The sequence below is a fragment of the Pipistrellus kuhlii genome, unplaced genomic scaffold (genome assembly GCF_014108245.1).
Source record: "Pipistrellus kuhlii isolate mPipKuh1 unplaced genomic scaffold, mPipKuh1.p scaffold_m20_p_16, whole genome shotgun sequence".
NCBI lineage: Eukaryota > Metazoa > Chordata > Mammalia > Chiroptera > Vespertilionidae > Pipistrellus > Pipistrellus kuhlii.
In genome coordinates, this window is record NW_023425471.1 from 12,325,476 (window position 1) to 12,349,745 (window position 24,270).

At 38.6% G+C, this 24,270-nt stretch overlaps 1 pseudogene; it reads left to right on the plus strand.

Annotated features, from left to right (window-relative positions):
* Nucleotides 1–307: 307 nt before the first annotated feature.
* Nucleotides 308–23,351, plus strand: LOC118720177 (annotated as a pseudogene).
* Nucleotides 23,352–24,270: the final 919 nt, after the last annotated feature.

Sequence of the window (24,270 nt, forward strand, 5' to 3'; positions counted from 1 at the left end):
GTATGACAGTGAGTTCTCCCTTGTAGGTATATCTTAGAGTTAGACATAGATCCTGATATGAGGATCTGTGTTAAGGAAGTGTTTCCAGGGATTTACTGCAAGGGATAATGGAGGCCAAGGAAGGGTTCCATCTCCAGCAGAAGTCTCTCAGAGGGTATAGCTTCAGTCTGATCCTGCTGAGAAACTGGAGTGTAAATTATGCCTCATATTTATCCTTATCCAAGGCTAGGGAGCTGCTCTTTCATACTGCTACACGGTTCAGTCATTGGTTAAGGCTACTCTGGGCGATGGGCTTGCTAACTCCTAGATGCTTCAAAATATTTTCAGATGTGAACAAAAGCAGATCCAGCAGCTCCGGAGGAAAGGGGAAATGGATGGTACCTCTAAAAATGGTAAAAAAACGATTTCAGGGGACGTGATTGGAGCAGGAACATTAACTGTTACAGAGTGTTTATAAGCTGACTATTGGGAGGATTTTTTTGGTACTGCATGCTGATAGAAGCACAAAGAAACAATAAGTACACCTTTAAGAGGGGTGTAGAGCCGAAACCGGTTTGGCTCAGTGGATAGAGCATTGGCCTGCAGACTGAAAGGTCCCAGGTTCAATTCTGGTCAAGGGCATGTACATTGGTTGCAGGCACGTCCCTGGTGTGGAGTGACCAGGAGGCAGCTGGTTGATGTCTCTCTCTCTCATTGATGTTTCTAGCTCTCTATCTCTCTCCTCTCCCTTCCTCTCTGTAAAAAAGCAATAAAAAATATACTTAAAAAAAGAATTGTGTAGAAACCTAATTAGGAAGTTGAACCAATGCTATTCAGTTCCCAAAACTTGTTGAATAAAGGATTCGAATCCCACAATTGTCATCCCACTTCCTGCCTGTTGAATGAGTAATAAAGCACAATGAGAGCAATGACTGACAGTGGAAAGGACATTTGAAGTTCTCACTGGCAAATTAGCAGAGAAAAAGGCAGTTACTTTTCCTTTTATCCCATGATACAAAAGGAAAGGTTTGCCACTATAAAACCAAGTGCTGAGTTAGGCATGCTCAAAGCTAAAAAGACAAAATATTACAGAAGGACTCAATCCTTAGCTGCTCATTATTCCTTTGTAAAGATTTTAGTTTCAAAGAAGTCTCATATGTGATTATAATAATCTTTGGACAAATTGTTAGATGTTACATGTGAGATGAGTCTCATTGTAGTAACTGCCAGTTCCTGAAAGCTAAAGCTGTGAAGGTTTATTCAAATGGAGCAGTGACCCAATAGAGAACCTCTCATTCAATATCTTGTGGCTTGAACAGGAACTATTAAATATGTCAGGAAGACAAAGAGTCAATATAAAGTACATAAAACTTTATAGGATTTTTTTCTTGAGAAATACAGTCTTCTTTCTTTAAATAAAGGACTCTAGGAAGATTCTTGGCAGCTTCAACAGCATATAAAAATACTCATTTTGCCAACATGGTGAACTTGTGTTGACCTGAATCACAATGACCCATAATCTTCTGTCATGTGGGAATTTAATCTCTGTTTTCTGCAACTGCAAACAATATAATTCCATTATATAAATGAACTTTTTTTCGTACATATAAGGTGTTTACTCCTTAAATGAAGACAGAAAAGTTTTTTTTTTCAAGAAAATCTAAACCTCAGATAAAGTAAGTTATTATAAAGTAGAAGGCAATGATCCATCTTTATTGGACACTCTTTAAAACAAATGATTGTATTTTGCTTTCTCATATGTCTTTTTCAATATTGGTCTTTCCCTTCCCTAACTTCATAAGAAATACCTATATTCAGAAACAATTTTTAAAATTCATTTACCACATATACCAGCAGTTTGACCTTAAAAATATTTTTAAGTATCTGGCAAGTCTCATTTTAAAATTAATCCCCCAATAAATAAATAAATAAAATAAATAAATGTGATGCCATTTTGTTCTTGTAATCTATGTCCAAGGATAATTCTCTGAATTTCTACAGTATGGTAGGTATGTTGTAAAATTGACTTTTGTGGTATGAGCATAGACTTGGAATTTCAACTTAGAAAATATGTAGTATTTGATCATAGAGTGGAGACCAGCTATTGTACAAATACAAAAACAGGTCATGAAAGATTCAATATTCAAAGTCACTAATCATCTGGGAGCTGCAAATCAAATCAAAACAATACTGAGCCTTAGCAGGTTTGGCTCAGTGGATAGAGTGTCAGCCTGCAGACTAAAGGGTCCCAGGTTTGATTCCAGTCAAAGGCACATGCTTGGGTTATGGGCTCGGTCTGCAGTGAGGGGCGTGCAGGAGGCAGCCAATCAATGATTCTCTTTTATCATTGATGTTTCTATCTCTCTCTCCCTCCCCCTTCCTCTCTAAAATCAATAAAAAAATATTAAAAAACAACAGCACTAAGGTACCATCTCACACCTTTCAGAATGGCTCTCATCAACAAATCAACAAAAGACAAGTACGGGTGAGGATATGGAGAAAAAGGAACCCTGTGCACTGCTAGTGGGAATGCAGACTGTGGAAAACAGTATGGAGTTTCCTCAGAAAATAAAAAAATGGAACTCCCATTTGGCCCAGTAATCTCCCTTCTAGGAATATATCCCAAGAAAACAGAAACACCACTCAGAAAGGATATATGCATCCCTATGTTCATAGCAGCACAGTTTACAATAGCTAAGATTTGGAAATAGCCCAAGTGCCCATCAGCAGATGAGTGGATTAAAAAGAATTCATCATTTGCAACAGCATGGATGGAACTGGAGAGCATTATGCTAAGTGAGATAAGCCATGCGGAGAAAGATAAATATCACATGATCTCACTCATTTGTGGAATATAATGAACAACATAAACTGATGAACAAAAACAGATCCAGAGACAGAGAAGTGTCAAACAGATAGTCAAACCTCAGAGGGAAGGCAGAGGAGGGTGGGGGAGGATAAGAAATCAAACAAAGGAGCTGTAGGCATGCATAAAGCATAACCCATGGACATGGACATGGACATGGACACTAGGGAGAGGGGGAGGGCATGTGTTGGGGAGTGGCAGTGGTCAGAGAAAGGTCAATGGGAGAAAAAGGAGACATGTAATACTTTAAACAATAAATAATTTAAATTAAAAAAAGGTTCAGAGAACAAAAGCTTAATATATGGATTCTTTCTCAAAGGTATTTCAATGAAGAATTGTTGAAAGAATTGATTTACGGTTTCAGCTGACTATATAATTTTAATCCAATCACATAAGGTAAATATACAGCTTGTTTTAATAAAATAAAACACTACTGACTGATATATTTTTACATGGTGAGAGCTTATACAGTAAATGATCTGATTGAAATCATTGTACTAGATTAATTTTCTTCAGTTGCTTTATTATAGTTAATGGTATTTAATTTTACAGTGGACCTATTAAAGAACATTCATTGCAATTCAGGATGGTGCAGCTCTAATGACCTGTTGCTTCGTCACCCCATTTAAAAAAAAATCACCTAGTATTTCATAATCAAAGTATACAAAATTATGCTGGGACTATTCCCTGTCTCTATTCCTACTTACTGTTTCTGCTTTTACTACCTTCCTTCTACTCTTACTTTAATGCCAAGACCTATACTGACTCACTGCTTCTGCTGATATGTAGTATGTGATGGTGCATGCACATTTAATTTCTTTTTTTTAAATATATTTTATTGATTTTTTTACAGAGAGGAAGAGAGAGGGATAGAGAGTTAGAAGCATCGATGGGAGAGAATCATTGACCAGCTGCCTCCTTCACACCCCCTATTGGGGATGTGCCCGCAACAAAGGTACATGCCCTTGACCGGAATCGAACCTTTCAGTCCGCAGGCCGACACTCTATCCACTGAGCCAAACTGGTTTCGGTGCACATTTAATTTCTGCCTTTGCTATGAATAGCTATGCTACTCCCATTCAAACTTACCACACAAAGGATGCCTTTATTCACTGCTGACTATAAGGGCTCCTCTATTAGCCCAATGAAAAGACACTAGCCAACCTACATATACCATGTTTCCCTGAAAATAAGACAACCTCCGAAAATAAGACCTACTTACAGGTTTCCTTCTGAGTGAAATATAAGGCATCCCCCCGAAAATAAGGCCCCCCTGGGCTAAACATGAGAGATTTGGTCCACTGATTCTGAAAGAAATGGAGTCACAAGAAATTCACCAGGAAATTCAGGAATTGGATTGTTATGATGATGTTCCAGAAGATGATGACATGATTGTCATTGAATAAATGAGTAAATTCTTGATACTGTAGGATTCACAGTTTGTCTGGTTTGTGTTGACAACTACCGTACTACCGTACCGTATACAGGCAATAAATTCCCTTTATTTTCATTTAACAATAAATGTGTACCGTATTCTTCTTCATGGAAAAATAAGACATCCCCTGAAAATAAGACCTAGCGTATCTTTGGGAGCAAAGATTAATATAAGACACTGTCTTATTTTTGGGGAAACAGGGTATTTACTTGTAAGACAGGACTCCATCTTCTTGCAATATAATTTGTTCAAAGAAGCTGTTGCCTCCCCTCTAGCAAGGCTTAAGCAAAGCCATCCTTACTGACCTCCCCTCCCCAGGGTGTGTTTCTAGGTAAACAAGAACAATGGAGATTTAACCTTCTGGTTTCAGCCATCCAATCACCTAAAACAACTAAATCAAGTATATTTTCATGTACAAAGAGTCTTCAAATGTATTTCTACTTGCTTGGCAATATCTAAATTTCTACTTTTCACTTTACATTTGAGAGGATTTAAGTACCAATTCTTGGCTAAGATAATGCAGGGAGGCCAAGTATTCAACTACTCTAAATGCTTGAATTTGGAAACTTCCAAGTTTCAGAGAGGAATTGGACACTAGGGATTGGATTGACAGAAAAATTACAGAAGGGGTGGGTAGTCTGTGATGTGTAGGAAAAAAATGATGAAAAGGAAGAACAACCAATAGTGAGTCCTTTTTCATTATTGTTTACTTCTAACTGTGAAAAAGGAGAGATATAATTTATACAGTGTGTTATTGTTTTTTTCTGATGCACATTCTTAATCATGCACACTTTAACACTACTATTAAGACCCTGCATGGATCTGGAAAGTAGTACTGGTGCTTTCTGAAGTTTAATTTTCCTAACTCAACCTCATACACTGTAGCACAGTTTCATTATCTTTGGTTTTGCAGGGCAGGAGCAAACACATTTTCACAATCTTACCATAGAGATAAATGCCCACTCCTAGGCTCTGTGCCACTGTTTAGTTCACAGGGACTTCAACTAACTCCTCTTCCTACAGGTCATACTGAACTTCAACGATGACTTCTTGCAATAGAATCTAAGATGAAGGAGGTAAACAGTAACCTAAATGACTGAGTATGGCACTGGAGATTGGGAGGGACAGGTTTTTATTACCTGGGACTTTTTTTTAAGTCTCAGTAATCTGATGCAAAATATAGGATATATATGTACATCTTCATTTCCTTACCACTAAACATTCTTGAATGACTTCTAGAGATATTTAAGAAATATACCACATAATCCTGGCTGGCCTGGCTCAGTGGTTGAGCATTGGCCTATGAACCAGGTCATGGTTCCATTCTCCGTCAGAGCACATGCCTAGGTTGTGGGCTCAATCCCCAGTGGGATGCAGCCAATCAATAATTCTCTCTCATCATTGATTTTTCTGTCTCCCTCTCCGTTTCTCTCTGAAATCAATAAAAAATATATAGACCAAATTATGTTGTTCTAGTCAGACCTATTTACTGGACAGAACAAAAGCCTGCCAGTTTTAGTGGAGCCCTGGGCAAAGAAAGAGATGCTAGCTGGTCCAAGGTTCAGGACAAGTGGTGCTGCCGACTGGCCCTTATAAAACAGCACATGCTGTGGTGCTTATATTGTAGGAGGCAGATGGGGATGTGCTATCAAGCCCATTGGAAGCCATGAAGGAAGAATCATGGAGATCCAAGACTTTTGAAGCCAAGTTTTGCCTTCTTTCCTAAGTAACTATTTTCTTCTTGAGAAGAACCTCTGAATCAGCTCAGAGAGGCTGACTTCCTGGTCTAGGGACCCATAAGAATACCTGACCCAGCCACTATCATAAACCAGATATAATCTGTTACACCTAGTCATATACTCAGAAGCCTTTAAATATAAAGTGAAAAAAATATACTTACAGCACTGAGCCTGAGAAAGTTCTAAAGGCATAAGTAACTTGCATGAGCAGATAACTGATAATTCCAGTGCATTAATCCTGCCAAGTTACTTCTTAAATCACATCTGTGGCCTGATGGGAATTCCCTATCACATACAAAGTAGGAAAACAACAACAACACCTCCAATTGGAATTCTGAGAGCCCTTCTTTAGACCAAAAGTGAACTATCCTAGAATCATAGTCCCAGGAGGAGTTTTCAAGATAACTGAGAAATGGAATTCTTCCACTGAGAAGGATTGAAGGAACACTGAAATAGTATTGATCACTGATTCCTAGAAATGTTCCTTCCCCTTAACTTCTCTGATAATATTTTATTTGTGTTCCTCACAATTTCTTAGTCATCCCTTCTCTTTTCTGTCCCTCCAGAAAATCAATCCTCCTCTGTAAACAAGTAATATTTGAGTTCATCAGGTTTAGTTATATACTTATTTTTCTTTTATCCTATATCTAAAGTCAGCAGTTTTACTTGGTTTCAGTTGTCATAAATACAGCAATAACTCCTTCACTTACATTTCTAGCCTAGGACTCTAAGCTCCAGATCCCTATACTTTTTTTTTTTAATCCTCACTCAGGGAAATTTTTTCCCCATTGATTTTTAGAGAGAGTGTAAGGGAGAGGGAGAGACAGAGAGAAACACTAATGTGAGAGGGACATTGATTGGTTGCCTCCCACATGTCCCCAACCATGGCCAGGAGCCTGTAACCTTCAGTCCATAGGATGATGCTTTATCAACTGAGCCAAACCTGCTAAGACCCTATACTTCTTTCTTAATATTATGGCAAACTCGGCCAGCATGGGTCAGTGGTTGAACATCCACTTATGAACCAGAAGGCCAATGGTTGGACTCCCAGTCAAGGCACATGCCTGGGTTTCAGGCTCAATCCTCAGTGGGGGACAGGAAGGAGGAGCCAATCAATGATTCTTTCTCATTATTGATGTTTCTATCTATTTCTTCCTCTGGAAAATCAATAAAAATACATTTTTAAATATGATGGCAAAATATAAAGAATGTAAAATTTAAAGTTTTAACAATTTCAGAGAGTAGAGTTCAGTAGCATGCAGTGCATTTACATTGTTGTACAACCATCACTACCATTGATCTCCAGAACTTTATCATCTTCCCAAATTGAACTTCATTCCCAGTAAATAATAATTCCCATTACCCTTTCTCTCCAGCCCCTAGCAACCACCATTTTCCTTTCTGTCTCTATGAATTGGCATATGTGGAATAATACAATATCTGTCCTTTTGTGTCTGTCTTATTTCATTTGGCATTATTTTTTTTAATATTTTTTATTGATTTTTTACAGAGAGGAAGGGAGAGAGAGAGCTAGAAACGTTGATGAGAGAGAAACATCAACCAGCTGCCTCTTGCACACCCCTACCGGGGATGTGCCCGCAACCAATGTACATGCCTTTGGCCGGAATCGAACCCAGGACCTTTCAGTCCGTAGACCGACGCTCTACCACTGAGCCAAACCAGTTTCTGCTGGCATTATGTTTTTAAAGTTCATCCATGTTGTAGCATGTATCCGAATTTTGTTTACCCATTCATCTGTCAATGGACATTTGTGTTGTTTCCACATTTTGGTTATTATAAAAAATGCTACTGTGAACATTGGTATACAGATATCTGTCCAAGGTCTCTGTTTTTAGTTCTTTTATGGACCCACCATACTATATACTTTTTATATACTTCCTTTTATTATTGAACTCGATGTTGACTCTTCAAAATAAAATAAAATGTCTTATCTTTGCCTCAAAATACGTTCTTCATTAGTGTTCCTTGGAAGAATGGCAGGCATATAAACCAGAAAATAAGATGTCACCCTTGATTGAACCCTCTTCCTCACATTTCACATCATTGCCTTGTCACTTTTAACTCAAATATTACTTAAACCCACTTATTTATGTTTATGCTTATCACCATTTCTCTAGAAAGAATTCTCATTATCATTTTGATTATGGCAATAGCCTTCTAATTAGTTTACCCATATCCATTCTTACCTTTTCTCCTTACAAGCTCTGCTGTGCAATATGTCCAGAAAGTTCATAAATAATCACATCATACTGAAACCAGTTTGGCTCAGTGGATAGAGTGTCGGTCTGCAGACTGAAGGGTCCCAGGTTCGATTCCATTAAGGGCATGTACATTGGATGCAGGCACATCCCCGGTGTGGGGTGTGCAGGAGGCAGCTGGTCGATGTTTCTCTCTCATCGATGTTTCTAGCTCTCTATCTCTCTCCCTTCCTCTCTGTAAGAAAAAAATCAATAAAATATATAATAAATAAATAAATAAATAAATAATCACATCACCCACCCATTGAAAAATAAATATTCAGTGTTTTAACATTATTAAGATAAAGATCACAATTCTTTTTTTTATTACAAATACATTTTATGATTCTAATATCTAGTGTACAATTCTTAATATGGTTGGCAAAGCCCTGTCTGATCTGGCCTCCACTTCCACAGCTACATCTCTCACAAAGTCCACCTCTTTTTCTGATCTTCTATCATACTGATCTTCCATCATACTGATCTTTGTTTAATTTTTAATGGGTCTCCTACCTAGAACAGGGACATGGTGAATTATATTCACTCTAACTAGGACCCTACCCTCTGTTCTTTATCATCATGACATGGAAGTTATCCTTCACCTCTAAGATCAGATTAAACTCCCTTATCAGCTCACATTAGTGCATTTCTCTTTTTCTTAACATCTTATATAATAAAAAGTTAATATACAAATTGTCCCCTTCGAAGTTCACCCAATCAGGGGTTCGACCACTTGCTATGACATGCTCTCACCATCAGAGGGCAGAGCAGAGTGAAGGAAGACCCCAGCCAGCAGCTGGCATCCAGGGGAAGGAAGGCCCCAATTGGCCCTGATTGCCAGCCAGGCCTAGCGACCCTACATGTGCATGCATTTCATGCACTGGGCCTCTAGTCTTATCATAAAACATATTTTTAAGTTTATATATATATATATATATATATATATATATATATATATATATATATATAGTAAAATATATATATATTTTTTTTTAATTAAAATACTAGAAGCCCAGTGCATGAATTCATGCACTGGTGGGGTCAAGCCTGCCTGCCCAATGGGGGCTATCTGGGGGGAGCTGGCCAGGTTGAGGGGCTGTGGGTGGTTTGCTGGCTGGCCCCGCCCTTGATTGGGGTGGGAGTGCCCACTAGGGGCAGGGCCAGCCAGAGGGAGGGGCCTCGGGCATTCTGGTCATTCCACCATTTGATCAATTTGCATATTACTATTTTATTATATAGGATATATATATGTATATATATTTTTATTATATATTATATCTATCTATCTATCTATCTATCTATCTATCTATCTATCTATATATGGATACTTCTTAGCTGCCTTGCTTTAGGGGTAGTATGTGCATGTATGTGTGTCTTTTAAGGGGGGATGAAGTTATCCAAAACTTCTCAGGAGCTTGTGGGCATTCTAATAGGCCTCAGTTTTATATTTAAGTCAAGATGTCCTGAGGAGAAATTTCATCTCTCCTCAAACTAAAATAGTGTAGAAGCACTTGCTAGTTTTGTAACTAATTCAAATAATATGCAGAGACTTTTTTTCTTATCACTCCAACTGAAAAATCAAACTTGACAGGTGAAAAGGCAATGTGAGAGATTTGGAGGAACTAACCATGAATTACACTTTATCTGAAATTGAGGGATTATATTTATCAAATATAAAGGGTTTACCCTGTAGTTGTCTTGGCCTCGAGTCTTCAGAGTGCATTAGTCAGAAATAACTTTTTGCCAACTGTGTTTATTCCTGCTATAGGTGAAGGCCATTTTTTTTCAAAGTGATTAACTGGCAGTAGTACTCAATCCATTTATCCTTCTCAGATGCTCCTATTGTAATGCATTGCAATACTCTCTCCCCTCTGTGAAGCTACAAATAGGCAGTAGCTGTGAGAACTTAAGTTCTGGGTTTCTTAAAAATGAAAGTCTGAGACCTAATGAAATTGCTCTAACATAATGTTGGGAGTGTTTGGGAAAATGTAGTGTTGTTCATCTTCTTGAGTGGTTTGCTTGGCAGATGTATTTGAACTGATCACAAGCCAGGGCAAATGATTTGAATGTCACCAAATAATTAATTAGGATAAGCTAGAAGTCCCAGCCAATGCAATGTTCCAAAGTGATTACCGAAGTAAGCCAGGCCCTCGGCTTTGCGTTACCTCCGTCAACCTTTGGCTAAGCTAAACTGTACAAACTGGAACGTTCAAAGAACCTTTTCACACTAATAACATTAACAAATTATTCCACAGCAGTTCAACCAAAATGGGACACTCTATTTGATATGGAATCTTTGTATGTTTTGAAATTGTTTTGTTATAATGTGTCAGCATGCTTTTCTTTAAGTCATGTAGTTTCTAACATTGTATACATAATTTTGTGTTGCCTCATGGAGTTGTTTATATTCTGAAGATTTTAGACCTATATTAAAATAGACTGTTTATAGTTGAATTAAAACTTCCTTTAGCATAGCCTGTAAAATTCAATACTTCATTCTGGGCTCATTCTAAAAATTGACATTCTCTGAGTCTTCAGTGAGCTCAATTCATAATTTATTTTGAAAATGATGCTCCCTAAATATATTAATACTACTGAGTAATTGTATGTTTTAGTTAGAATTATTTAAGTTGAAAGTGACAGAGCCCTAGCTGGTTTGATTCAGTAAGTAGAGCGTCGACCTGTGGAATTGAAGGGTTCTGGGTTCAATTCTGCTCAAGGTTATGGGCTCTATTCTCAGTAGAGAGCTTGCAGGAGGCAGCCAATCAATGATTCTCTCTCATCATTGATGTTCCTATGTCTCTCTAACTCTCCTTATCTGTCTAATATATATATATATATATATATATATATATATATATATATATATATATATATATATATTAAAAAGTGACAAAAAACAGCTAAAATTAGCCTTAGTAAATAGGAATGCGCGGTCTGGAGAAAATGCAAAGATCATATATGGCTTTTCAGGAACTCAGGAATATCTCTAGTTCTCAGATTTCCTTTCTCCATCTTTTGGCTCCACTTCCTCTGGGTCAGTGGTCGGCAAACTCATTAGTTAGCAGAGCCAAATATCAATAGTACAATGATTAAAATTTCTTTTGAGAGAAAATTTTTTAAAATTTAAACTTCTCCTAACTCCATTTCTTCAAAATAGACTCACCCAGGCCATGGTATTTTGTGGAAGAGCCACATTCAAGGGGCCAAAGAGCCACATGTGGTTCATGAGCTGCAGTTTGCTGACCACGGCTCTGGGTGGATATCATTAAAATTAGGTTCTCACCCAGCTGAAGATTAGAAACTATTATCAAGAGAAGATGGGATAGCGGGAAGATAGATTAAGATATTCACTCTGTTTAGAAATGGATTATTTTTGTGTTTCAGGAATGTTTTCACTTTAAGGCTGCAAATTTGGAGTATAGGAGGGAAAAGAGGCCTAGACTTTGAAGGAGTTTCAGTTGTGTGTTTGTTACATGAAATCAAAGTCTGACTAAGAAATTTAGAAATAATCTATAATGTTAAGGAAGGTTTTAACAAATATTAAACAAACAAACAAACAAACAAAACAAAACAACTCAGGAAGTGTGGCAGCAACAAAACAGAAAACATTTTAAAACCACAGTGAGTCGAAACCGGTTTGGCTCCGTGGATAGAACTTCTGCCTGTAGACTGAAAGGTCCCAGATTCGATTCAGGTCAAGGGCATGTACCTTGGTTGCTGGAACTTCGCCAGTAGGGGGTGTGCAGGAGGCAGCTGATCGATGATTGTCTCTCATCGATGTTTCTAACTCTTTATCCCTTTCTCTTCCTCTCTGTAAAAAAATCAATAAAATACATATTTAAAAAAAAACACACAATGAAATAAAGATAGAAGTCAAGGAGTTGAGACCAGAGAAACTTGCTTCTCAGTATCTTTTTTTTTTAGAACTTTTGGGTAGGATATTTAGACTAATCAATCCTGGAAAATTAAATGCTCATTCTCCAAGAAAAAAGTAAACACTGGCCGGAACCGGTTTGGCTCAGCGGTAGAGCATCGGTCTGCGGACTGAAGGGTCCCGGGTTCGATTCCGGTCAGGGGCATGTACGTTGGTTGCGGGCACATCCCCGGTAGGGGGTGTGCAAGAGGCAGCTAGTCAATGTTTCTCTCTCATCGACGTTTCTAGCTCTCTATCTCTCTCCCTTCCTCTCTGTAAAAAATCGATAAAAATATATTTAAAAAAAAAAAGTAAACACTAAAGTGTTGGGAACGAAACTCATCTATCACCAGAAATAACTTGTCAACAGAAAGCTTTGTAGCTGATCAAAGTTATAGCCCTGGCTGGTTTGCTCAGTTGTTAGAGCATCAGACATGAGGGTGGCAGGTTTGATTCCCAGTCAAGGACAGATACCACAGTTGCAGGCTGAATCCTTGGCCCTGGTTGTGATACCAACTGGAGGCAAACAATTGATGTGTCTCTCTCACATTGATGTTTCTCTCTCCCCTGCACTCCTCCTTCCCCTCAAGTCTCTCTAAAAAAATCAATGGAAAAAATAGCCTCAGTGAAAGTTATAAAAAAAAAAAAAGATCAAGTTACATTACACTGTAACTGTAAATGTTTCCTATCTAATTTTCCAAATATGTAGATATTTTCCCCTTATTGTTTGATAATATCTTTTTTATGTGTGTGTGTGATAGAGTAAGGCAATACAAATATTTTTTAAAGCATTTCTTTTTTTTTTTTTTTTTTTTTTTTTTATTTTATTTTTTTTTTTTTTTTTTTTACATATTTTAATGATTTTTTTTTGCCCCCCTCCCTCCCTCCCCCATAGCCCCTCCCTCCCCATAGTTTTATGTCCATTGGTTGTACTTATATGCATGTATACAAGTCCTTCGGTTGATCTATTATCTCCCCCAGATCCTCCTCCCCTCCCCGCTGTAATTTGACAATCTGCTTGTTGCTTTACTGTCTCTATATCTATCTTTTGGTTCATCAGTTTATAATGCTCTTTATTATCCACAAATGAGTGAGGTCATGTGGTGTTTCTCTTTCATTGATTGGCTTATTTCACTCAGCATGATGTTCTCCAATTCCATCCAGGTTGCTGCAAATGATGAGAATTCCTTCTTCTTTATGGCAGCATAGTATTCCATTGTGTAGATGTACCATAGTTTTTTGATCCAATCATCTGCTGACGGGCACCTAGGCTGTTTCCAAATTCTGGCTATTGTAGATTGTGCTGCTATGAACATAGGGGTGCATATATCCTTTCTGATTGGTGTTTCTAGTTTCTTGGGATATATTCCTAGGAGTGGGATTACTGGGTCAAATGGGAGTTCCATTTTCAGTTTTTTGAGGAAACTCCACACTGTTCTCCACAGTGGTTGCACCAGTCTGCATTCCCACCAGCAGTGCACGAGGGTTCCTTTTTCTCCGCAACCTCGCCAACACTTGTCGTTTGTCGATTTGTTGATGTTGGCCATTCTGACAGGTGTGAGATGGTACCGCATTGTTGTTTTGATTTGCATCTCTCGTATAATTAGTGACTTTGAGCATGTTTTCATGTGCCTTTTGGCCTTCCTTCTGTCTTCTTTTGAAAATATTCTATTTAGGTCCCTTGCCCATTTCTTAATTGGATCATTCATCTTCCTTTTATTTAGTTGTATCAGCTGTCTGTAGATGTTAGAGATTAAACCTTTATCAGTGGTGTTATTTGCAAATATGTTCTCCCACACCGTGGGCTTTCTTGTTGTTTTGTTGATGGTTTCTTTTGCTGTAAAAAAGCTTTTTATTTTGATGTAGTCCCATTTGTTTATTTTCTCTTTAGCTTCCATTGCCCTAGGGGCAGTATCAGTGAAGAAGTTCTTTTGGCATACGTCTGAGATTTTGCTGCCTGAAGATGCTTCTAGTATTTTTATGGTTTCCCGTCTGATGTTTAAGTCCTGTATCCATTTTGAGTTTATTTTTGTGTATGGTGTAAGTTGGTGATCTAGTTTCATTCTTTTGCATGTGTCTACCCAATTTTCCCAACACCATTTATTGAAGAAACTGTCTTGACTCCATTGTATATTCTTTCCTCCTTTGTCAAATATTAATTGAGCATATTGATTTGGGTTGATATCTGGGTTCTCGATTCTATTCCATTGATCTATATGTCTGTTCTTGTGCCAGTACCAGGCTGTTTTGAGAACAGTGGCTTTGTAATACAGTTTGAAGTCCGGTATTGAGATCCCTCCTACTTTACCCTTCTTTCTCAGGATTGCTGTGGCTATTCGGGGTCTTTTATTGTTCCAAATGAACTGTTGGAGAGTTCTTTCTAGGTCAGTGAAATATGCCCTTGGTATTTTAATGGGGAGTGCATTGAACCTATAGATTGCTTTAGGAAGTATGGACATTTTGATGATGTTGATTCTACCAATCCATGAACATGGTATGTTCTTCCATCTCCTTACATCATCCTCTATCTCTTTTTTCAGTGTCGTGTAATTTTCTGCATATAGATCCTTTACTTCCTTAGTTAAATTTATTCCTAGGTATCTTAATTTTTTTGGTGCGATGGTAAATGGAATTGCTTTTTTAGTCTCTGTTTCTGTAGTTTCACTGTTGGTGTATAGAAATGCCATGGATTTCTTGGCGTTAATTTTGTATCCTGCTACATTGCCAAATTCATTTATTAAGTCAATTAGTTTCTTAATGGAGTCTTTTGGGTTCTTTATGTACAATATCATGTCATCTGCAAATAAGGATAACTTTACTTCTTCTTTTCCAATTTGGATGCCTTTTATTTCGTCCTCTTGTCTAATTGCAATGGCTAGTACTTCCAGTACTATGTCAAACAGGAGTGGCGAAAGTGGGCATCCCTGTCTTGTTCCTGTTCTTAGAGGGAATGGTTTTAGTTTTTGCCCATTGAGTATAATGTTGGCTGTGGGTTTATCATATATAGCTTTTATTATGTTGAGGTATGATCCTTGTACTCCCACTTTGTTAAGAGTTTTTATCAGGAAAGGGTGTTGGATTTTATCGAATGCTTTTTCTGCATCAATTGATATGACTATATGATTTTTATCTTTCAATTTGTTTATGTGATGTATCACGTTTATTGATTTGCGGATATTGTACCATCCTTGCATTCCTGGAATAAATCCTACTTGGTCATGGTGTATGATCTTTCTGATGCTCTGCTGGAGCCGATTTGCTAGGATTTTGTTGAGGATTTTGGCATCTATGTTCATGAGGGATATTGGCCTGTAATTCTCTTTCATTGAGTTGTCTTTATCTGGTTTTGGTATTAGGGTGATGCTGGCTTCATAGAAGGAGTTTGGAAGTGTTCCTTCCTCTTGAATTTTTTGGAAAAGTCTGAGGAGGATAGGTTTTAGTTCTTCCTTGAATGTTTGGTAAAACTCTCCTGTGAAGCCATCTGGCCCTGGGCTTTTGTTTGCTGGAAGCTTTCTGATGACTGTTTCAATTTCTTCCCAAGTCACTGGTCTATTGAGATTTTTAGATTCTTCCTGATCGAGTTTTGGAAGTTTGTATTTTTCTAGGAATATGTCCATTTCCTCCAGGTTGTTCAGTTTGTTGGAATAGAGTTGTTCGTAGTATTTTGTAACAATCCGTTGTATTTCGTTGGGGTCTGTTGTTATTTCACCTCTTTCATTTCTGATTTTGTTTATTTGGGTCCTCTCTCTTTGTTTCTTAGTTAGCCTGGCTAGAGGTTCATCTATCTTGTTTATTCTTTCAAAGAACCAGCTCTTGGTTTTGTTGATCTTATGTATTGTTTTTTTGGTCTCTATGTCGTTTATCTGTGCTCTGATTTTTGTTATTTCCTTCCTTCTGCTTACACTGGGCTTTTCTTGTTGCTCCTTTTCTAACTCTTTGAGTTGTAGAGTTAGATCATCTGTTACCCCTTTTTCTAGTTTTTTGCAATAGGCTTGTAAGGATATGAACTTCCCTCTCAAGACTGCTTTTGCTGTGTCCCATAGATTTTGGATTGTTGTGTTTTCATTGTCATTTGTTTCCAGGATGTTTTTAATTTCTTCCTTGATTTCTCTGGTAACCCAGTCCTTGTTTAATAGCGTGCTGTTTAGTCTCCATGTGTTTGATTTCTTTGGATTATTTTTATTGTAGTTAATTTCCAGTTTTATGCCATTATGGTCTGAGAAGATACTTGATATGATTTCTATCTTCTTGAATTTGAAGAGACTTTGCCTATGACCCAAAATGTGGTCTATCTTTGAGAATGTCCCATGTGCACTTGAGAAGAATGTATATTCTGTGGCTTTGGGGTGGAGTGTTCTGAAGATGTCAATTAATTCCATCTGGTCTAGTGAGTCACTTAGGATCGATATTTCTTTGCTGTTTTTTTGTTTAGATGATTTGTCGAAGGGTGACAGTGGGGTATTAAAATCTCCTACTATGATTGTATTGCTATTAATCTCTCTCTTAATGTCCTCCAGCAGTTTTTTTATGTATTTGGTTGCTCCTGTATTGGGTGCATATATATTTACCAGGGTTATTTCTTCTTGTTGGATTGTTCCCTTTAGTATTATGAAATGGCCTTCATTATCTCTTATTATGTCCTTCACTCTGAGATCTAATTTGTCAGATATAAGTATTGCTACCCCAGCTTTTTTTTCATTTCCATTTGCCTGGAAAACTTTTTTCCATCCCTTCACCCTCAGTCTGTGTGCATCTTTTTTTCTGAGGTGGGTTTCTTGTAGACAACAGATGTATGGGTCTTGTTTTCTTATCCAATCTGTTACCCTATGTCTTTTGATTGGAGCATTTAATCCATTTACATTTAAGGTTATTATTGATAGGTACACATTTGACGCCATTTTTATTCTATACCCGTGTTCCTTCTTCACTTCCTATTTCTTTATTTTTACAGTAGACCCTTTAGCATTTCTTGCATTACTGGTTTGGTGGAGATAAATTCCTTCAGTCTTTTTTTGTCTGTGAAGCTCCTGATTTCCCCTTCAATTTTGATTGATAGCCTTGCTGGGTACAGTATTCTTGGATTCAGACCCTTCCTTTGCATGACTTTGTAAATTTCATCCCATTCCCTTCTGGCCTGGTAAGTTTCTGTTGAGAAATCAGTTGCTAGTCTGATGGGGGTTCCTTTGTATGTAACTTTCTGTCTCTCTCTGGCTGCTTTTAAGATTCTTACTTTGTCATTGTTGTTTGCCAATTTGATTATAATGTGCCTTGGAGTCTGTCTTCTGGGATTCATTTTGCTTGGGACTCTGCGAGCATCTTGGATTTGTGTGGGTTTTTTCTTCTCTATTTCAGGAAAGTTTTCTGTCATTATTTCTTGAAATACTTTTTCCATGTCTACCTCAGTTTCCTTTCCTTCTGGAACCCCTATTATTCGAATATTATTTTGTTTTGTAATGTCCCAAAGCTCCCGTAGGCTCTCCTCCTGCTTTTTAATCTTTTTTTCTAGAAGCTGCTCTACTTGGGTATTTTTTTCCATCTTATCTTCTAGCTCACTGATGCGGTCCTCTGCTTCCTCTAGTCTACTCTTGATGCTTTCTATTGAGTTCTTCATGGTAGCGATGTCATTTTTTATTTCTTCTTGGTTCTTCTTCAATTCCTCATGGTTCTTCCTCATTTCTTCTTGGTTATTGTCAAATTTCTCTTCCATTCTTTTTAGCCAGCCTATGATCATTATTCTGAATTCTTGCTCTGGTAGGCTGCTTACCTCGGGCTCGTTTACTTCCTTTTCTGGTGATGCCTGCTTTTCTTTCATGTGCGGACTATGTTTTTGTCTCCCCATGGCCTCTCTTCTCAGGATGTCTGGTTATGTGGTGTTCCTTCTCCTGCGTTGATTTAAAATTTGAAAATACAAACACTACCTGGTACAACACAAGAGGCACTTAACAGGAATGTACTTACAATATTAATAACCTTTAGTAAAGGTGACCACTAGAGAAAGGCAACTTAGGGGATAGGAGAGAAGGAAGAAAGGTAAAAATAAAATAAAGAAAAATTTTAAAAAGTAAAAATTAAAATTAAAAAAAATTAAGTAAATAAAATAAAAAAAGAGGGATAAAGAGATATAAAAAGAGGAAAAAAAGTAATGACAAAATAAAGTTGGAAAACAGGGAAAAAAAGAAAGGAGAGGAAAGAGAAAGAGAGAGAAGAAGCAAACTAAAAGAGAAATGGGAAACAAACTATATATATGTGGAGAAAACTGCCATAGAACAACCACTGAACCCAGCTAATGCCAGTAACAATACTTGGAGATTAATACAAACTACAATATCCCCTATTATTAAGTAAGGCTATGATATACAGAAGTAAAAGATACAAACAAAAACAGAGTATTTTTTTAAAAAAAAAATACAAAGCAACAATAACAACACAGTAATAATCATAACAATTTCACTAACAAGCCTAAAAATTCACAATAATCAACCTTCACACAAACAATGCGAAAAGGATAGAGGGGGAGAACAGTTTTTCTTTCTTTTTTTTTTTTTTTTTTTTTTTAACTAGTTAATATAGTGCAGAGATTGGTATTTATACACTTGGATCAGGGGTTGGAACATAGGTCTATAAGTATAGTGAGAGTTTTAGCAGGGGGTATACAGAAAGAATGGAGGAAAAACTAAAGCCGGAAAGGGATAGGATAAACCGTAGACTAAAAGGGTAAAGTTTAGCAAGAGAGTGATGGTGTAAAGGTCGAGTTGAGATAGGGTTGAATGATGCTATAGTAGAGATTAAAATAGAATGAAGGTTACTCCCAAGGTAAAATAAAGAAAAAAAATAAAATGGTACTGAAGAGGGAAAAAAAAAAAAAAAATTGCAAAATAGCAGTAGTAATAGTGATGATAGAGATTGAAAAATGTAATAATTAAAAAGGTAAAATCAAGTAAGGAAAAAAAATCGTTTCTTAAGTAAAAGATATAAAAAATGAAGATTAAATAGAAGAGGTAAAAAATGAAAATAAAATAATAGTAAAATTAGCATAAAAATGTCCAGTAGTGGTCATTCACTTCCTCTGTTAATGTATTTGGCACTCCTGATTCTCGGCCCAAAAAGTCTTGCAGTTCCCAGCATTCCACTGCACCTCAGATTTGTAAGGTAATCCTTAATTTTAAGTAGACTATATCTTAGTTATTTGTGTCCATTTATTTTTGATTAATTAAAAGATAAAAGAAAAGAAAAGAGAAGGAAAAAAAAAAAAAAAAAAAAAAAAAGGGGGGGGGGACAGTTTGTAATTCAGCTCTTAGGTGTCAGTGTTACTGGTTTGACCTTCCAGTCTTTTTGGTTGCTCTGGTCTTCTTTCTCTATGGCTCTAGCTGGCAGGGTGCCAGCTGGCTCCCAGACTATCTCTTCTGGTACAGATCCCTTGTTTCCAGGAAGGCAATTTCCCCCTGCAATTTCCCCGGATATGTCCAACTGGGCAGTCCTTCCCTAGTATTCAGAAGCAAGGGGGTGAAGGGGATCAGGCACCAAGGTGTCCAGATGTTCCGCCCTTGGCGAAACAGCCGAGATTCTTAACGCTCTGTCCAGTGACCTGTGGCGTTTTAAAAAAGTCCCGCTTCTGGGGAGGATTACGTCAAACCCAGCACTAGGTGTCGCTGCAGCCTTCTTTGAGTGCTGCTCGGCGGCCGGTAGTGCGCGCTCCCGGCTACCCTGAGGGAGGGGTTGGAGCTCCCCGGCTACCGTAGCCGCCTGGGCCGCGGGACCCCGGTCCCCTAGGCTGTCCCCGCAAACTCTGACCTTTCCGTGGGTGACCGAAGAACTCCCTGGATTCCACGCGCCCGTGCCGATTCGGGCTTCTCAGCTGCTTGATGGACCTCCCCGCTGTGTGTTTTTCCAGGCCTCAGGGATGCTCCTCCTTTCCTGGTAAGATGGCGCTGCCTTCTCTCCGCGAGAGCTCGCTGGGAGAGCCGCTGCAGCCGCGGCAGTGCTGGCCTGTTGGTCAGGAAATCTTGTCCAACGGACCTTTCCTTACCTTCCTAGAGAATTCCGAAGCCCCTTAGCTGCCAATCAACATTCCCTGAGCGACTCAGACGCTGTTTCTATCTGTTCTGGGACCAGAGTCAGAACAAGTCCGACTGTTCGGTCGCCATCTTCCTGCCTCACCCCTAAAGCATTTCTTATTTTGAAAATCATCCCGAACTTAATAAGAAGACATGGCAAACCTAATTGACATTTAATTTGACTATTAGTGAAATTGAACATCTTTTCATGTTTTGATTTTATTTAGTCCTTCTTTTGTGAATGACTTCATATATCCTATTCTTTTTTTGTTATGCACTTTGATTTTTTTAAATTGATTTGTGCCCTAGCTGGTTTGGTTCAGTGGATAGAGTGTCAGCCTATGGACTGAGGGGTCCCAGGTTCAATTCCAGTTATGGGCACATGCCCGGGTTGCAGGTTCAATCCCCAATAAGGGCGTGCAGGAGGCAGCTGATCAAAGATTCTGTCTCATCCTTGATGTTTCTGTCTCTGTCTCCCTCTCCCTTCCTCTCTGAAATGAATAAAAATATATATTTTAAAAATCGATTTGTAGCATCTTCATACGTCTTGATTATATTAACCTATGTCTGTTCTATTTACTGAAATATTTTTTCTTGTTTTAAAAAATAAGCATTTCTGATACCATCTTCAGGTTGGTTCATGGTAGATGTTTTCAGAGCAGCAGAACCATAGACTGTGCCCCTCACTGTCTCCTGTGAAAGCCTGAGCTGACTGTGTAGCTTTCTCCCTTTGTCTCATAACCACGTCCCCCAACGAGAATGCTAATTCACCAGCTGCCCGCCTTAACAGACTCAAGAACAAGGGGAAGACAGTTCAGAAGTTAATGTGAAGCTGAGGAAAGCTAAGAAGGATGACCAGATGCTCAAAGGAGAAATGTCAGCTCATTTCCTGATGATGCTACTTCTTCACTGCAGGAAAACAGCAACAACAGGGCGCTGTAAATTGCTCTGTTGAGGACATAGTTGAAGGCATAAATAGCAACAATTTGGAAAACCAGCTCCAAGCTACTCAGGATGTGAGGAAACTACTTTCTAGGGAAAAACAGCCACCCATAGACAACATAATCCAGGCTGGTTTGATTCCAAAACCTGTGTCTTTTTTGGGCAGAACTGATTGTAGTCCCACCCAGTTTGAATCTGATTGGGCCCTCACTAACATTGCTTCCAGGGCGTTGGGACAGACCAAGGCTGTAGTAGACAGAGGTGCTATCCCAGCATTCATTTCTCAGTTGGCATCTCCCCATGCTCACAACAGGGAACAAGCCTGGGCTGTGGGAAACACTGCAGGTGATGGTTCAGTTTTGTGAGATGTAGTTGTCATATATGATACAGTTGACCCACTACTGGCTTTTTTTGTAGTTCCTGGGATGTCATCTTTACTTACGTAATGTGGTTACTTGTTGGGGAGCATGAGACTTGGTTGGGAAGTTTGGAAGGGGAACATTCTGAGAAAAGGGAAGTGTGTGGAAGGCCATCTGCCCTGTTTATCAGAATTCTGACTTAGGGGAGACTTAGAGGAGTGCTGAAGGTGGCACCCCTAATTATTCCTTGACCTTCCCAAACAAGTCTGTGCTTATGCAACCCCCAACCCCCAGAGGATGTTTACTGGAATCCTCATGCTTAATCCCTGGATGCCCTAGCCTAGAGGACAATGTAAACATATGTCCTCCCAAGATGACTCACCCTACTGATTGTATTAAAGATAAAAATTCCAATAAAGGCCTAACGAGGCAGGCAATTGAGGCTGCTCTGGCTGCTAGAGCCAGAGGCTCCTTAGCCCTCTCTTTCATAGTCAAACTGTGTCTGAGTAATCCACTCATTCGTCATTCAGGGGCTGCTGGTCAGCCCCTGCAGTTACCTATATCATTTTACCTGGACACTTTTAAACCTCCATCGCAACAAGAATCTTGCAACCCTGTTAGATGTTATTGAGCAGATTCTTCCTACTTTAGTTTGTCTCCTACATGATGATGATCCATAAATACTACAGCAGATTGCTAGCTACTGGGCCATTTCCTACCCTACTGATCATTCAAATGAATGATTGAAATGGTCATAAAAGCAAGAATTGTGCTCCCCAATTGTGAGGCTTCTAAGAGCTACTGACTTGCCAATTGTGACTCCTGCACTAAAGCCATAGGTAATAAGCTCACTGAGACAGATAAACAAACTCGGGTTTAATAGATGCAGGAGCACTTGCTGTCTTTCACAGCCTGCTAATGAACTCCAAAACTAATATTCAGAAGGAAGCTACATTGACAATGTCAAACATTACAGCTGGCCTCTAGGACCGGATATAGCAAGTTATGAATCAGGGATTAGTTCCATTCCTCATTGTTCTTGCTAAGGCGGACTTTAAAACACAAAAGGAAGCTGTATGGGCTGTGGCCAACTCTACAAGTGGTGGAACAGTTGAACAGATTGTATACCTCGTTCACTGTGGCATTATAGAACTGATGAACTTCTTAACTGCGAAATATACCAAAATTATTCTGGTTATTCTGGATGCCATTTCAAAGATCTTTCAGGCTACTGAGAAACTAGGTGAAACTAAGAAACTTAGTGCATACAGTGATGGAAGAATTTGGAGGTTTGGACAAAATGGATGCTCTACAAAACCATGAAAACAAGTCTGTGTACAAAGCTTCATTAAGCTGGTTTGGCTCAGTAGATAGAGCATCGGCCTGCAGACTGATGGGTCCCAGGTTTGATTCCAGTCAAGGGCATATGCCTTGGTTTCGGACTTGATCCCCATTTGGGGGCATGCAGGAGGCAGTCAATCAATGAGACTATCTCATCATTGATGTTTCTATCTCTCTCACCCTCCCCCTTCCTCGCTAAAATAAATAAAAAATAAATTAAAAAAATTGATAAAGGAACCCATGGACACAAGCAATAGGGTAATGAAGACCTGGGGGGTAGGTAGGGGCTGGGATTAGTGAGGGGAAGGCGGGTGGGGCAGAGGGAGATATATATAATACTATCAACAATACACACTATATTTTCAGAAATTGATAGAGAAGTATTTCTCTTTAGAGGAAGAGGAAGATTAAAATGTTATGTCAGAAACTACCTTTGAAGGATGGCAATCCTGGGAATTTTAATTGTTAGATTGTTCAGCTGAGGCATAAATTTGTTTGTTGTGTATTAGATTTCATATAGGTATGCATTACTGTTTCTCGACTAAGAACTGTTTTGAAATGTAGTTTGTTATTGTAGCAACAAACTATGCTCGAACAGTTCTATACTGTACACAGTGTATGAAGTGTCGCCTCTCAATGGGTTCCTTATTTCTATGTGGCATTTCATATGATGCAGTGTCCTTTAAATGAAGATTAGATTTTAAAAAAGCATTTCTCTTATTATCTTGGTTTGGATACTTGGGAAGGAAAACCTAGTCAGTTTGTGGCCTGATCCTTCCCTATCCAGCCCTTTACTATTTGTGTGCAGGGGGCTTCCTGATTTGCATTCACTCCCAGCTCTCTCCAACCTGGGTTTGTCTGAAAATTCCCCTCAGGCCACAGAACTGCTTTACCTGAACTGAAAGAGCCAGAAGTTCCTGGTAACTTCTGACTCCTGAGGCTGGCTGCCTGGTCTCAGGAGTATAAACACTCCAGCTTTTTTGCCCTCTGGTTGAAACAACTCTAGGTGTGATTTATATTGTGTCCAGAGAAAAGTTACTTTTAAAAAATATTTTTATGGAGTTCAGAGAGGAAGGCAGAGGGAGAGAGAGATAGGAATATCAATGTTGAGAGTATCATTGATTGGCAGGTGCCCTGACCAGGAATGGAACCATGACCTCCTGCTTTATAGGTTGATGCTCAACCACTGAGCCACACCAGCCAGGCCAGAGGACAGTAACTTTTACAATAATTTAGAATTACCCTCCATGTAACCTTGCTTGATAGTTCACTTTTGGGAGACCCCTTTTTCTCCCTGCCCCACTTCTTTCTATTTACCTATAATTTTTTCATTGTTTGCTTGCTTGCGTGTTTCTCTACTGAAAAGACTTCCTAATAAACC